The sequence below is a fragment of the Stegastes partitus genome, unplaced genomic scaffold (genome assembly GCF_000690725.1).
Source record: "Stegastes partitus isolate 25-593 unplaced genomic scaffold, Stegastes_partitus-1.0.2 Scaffold954, whole genome shotgun sequence".
NCBI classification, from domain to species: domain Eukaryota; kingdom Metazoa; phylum Chordata; class Actinopteri; family Pomacentridae; genus Stegastes; species Stegastes partitus.
The window spans coordinates 81,006-81,739 of NW_007578685.1; positions in this window are offsets into that span (position 1 = coordinate 81,006).

Consider the following 734-nt stretch of genomic DNA (forward strand, 5'->3'; position numbering starts at 1 on the left):
TGTGTGTGCAGGAATGAGTCGTGTGTTGAACTTAAAGTGTGTAAATTAAAAGTCAAAGTTTATCATCAGTGTGTGTCCGTGTGATTGATCGCTGATCACTGTGTGTGTGTGTGTGTGTGTGTGTGTGTGTGTGTGTGTGCGTTGTCAGGTGGTTTCCGTGACGATCAGCGCTCTGATTATTCACACACACGATTTTCCCGCCTTTGTCTCCCTCCCTCTGTGGTTACCATGGTTATGGGGGTTTTGACAGACAGCTGGAAGGTTTCTGCAATTCTACATTTAACAAGATATTATAATATATTCTATTCTATTCTAATAAATTAGAATACGTCATATATGATATTATTTATCATGATGTACTCATCTGAAGACGACTGCTGTTTTATGGACAGACTTTGTGTACATTTCACTTGGCCTGTATTTCCTAGCTGCAGTACCACCTCTGTCCACATGGGGCACCACAGCAAAACAAATGATACAGAAAACACAGTTTCCACCGGAGCAGAACCGGCTCAGTTCTTATTTGCAATAAGCGGGTGAAAGTTTGCAGCTAAACATTGTGGAGGAAAAAAAAGAACCACTGGTTCCAGTGAAGAACCAGAGTGACGATGGTGTCCTGGTTCCATGGAGTCGCTGCAGTCAGTGACTCCACCAGGTGAGTTCACCTGCTGACTGGCCTCCTCCTCGTCATCTTCATCACTGATTGGTCAAATGGCTGGGATCTATAAAATCCT